General features: G+C 58.6%; 1 protein-coding gene across 1 annotated transcript in view; it reads right to left on the bottom strand.

Annotated features, from left to right (window-relative positions):
• FAM3C (family with sequence similarity 3, member C) overlaps positions 1-459 on the bottom strand; it is a 52726-nt gene extending 52267 nt beyond the window's left edge. The window contains exon 1 of the mRNA XM_011995972.1: positions 221-459. The gene's annotated coding sequence lies outside the window, so the exon portion shown is untranslated. The remainder of the gene's footprint in view (positions 1-220) is intronic.
• Between the last annotated feature and the right edge of the window lie 201 nt (positions 460-660).

Below are 660 nucleotides of genomic sequence, written 5' to 3'. Positions count from 1 at the left end.
AAAAAAAAAAAGGTAGAGGATGATGGAAACCGCCCCTCCCACAAGCAAAACAGCTGGAGCTCTCAATCTCAAATTGCCAGTCCGTCACTCACATATTCAGATCTAGGGCCACTAATCATCCGTGGTCCCGAGCTGTGAGAGCAGTAGCAAACAAATGGGAAGAAAAAGAAAAGACACCGAACATCAAAGGGCTGGATAGGTTGTAAAAAACAAAAAGTACCTCTAGTATAGGGGACACTAAAACTTTACAAGTGAGTCAAAACGGCCCCCTATGGAGTTGAAATGCAACACTCAACTCCGTCTCCGCCTCTCGGAGCTCTCAGTCTACACGCTGCAGGGGGCTTGAGCCACCGCCAACCCGGGGAAGACGCGACCCAGGTGCCCGCCCCAGGCCGGGGCGCCCAGAGCCAGCGCCAGGTGCAGACGCCGCCCCGTCTCCGCGGAGCCCGGGGATGCCCATGCCGGGGCGGCGGCCGAGAACCCCGGCCAGCGGCTCTTCGGGACCCCGGTCCCGCCTGCGCCCTCCCCAACAGCCGGACACGCCGTGACGACGCGGCCGGGCCCCACTCCACAGGCTAAGGTGGAGTTCAAGGCTGCAGTGAGTTAGGATGACACCACTGCACTCTAGTCTGCAGAAGAGTGGGGTACCCTGTCTTTGTA

This window comes from Mandrillus leucophaeus, unplaced genomic scaffold, assembly GCF_000951045.1.
Source record: "Mandrillus leucophaeus isolate KB7577 unplaced genomic scaffold, Mleu.le_1.0 Scaffold5, whole genome shotgun sequence".
Classification (NCBI taxonomy): Eukaryota; Metazoa; Chordata; class Mammalia; order Primates; family Cercopithecidae; genus Mandrillus; species Mandrillus leucophaeus.
Note: the sequence above shows the minus strand (reverse complement) of the source record. Positions and strands in the feature narration are given on the sequence as shown.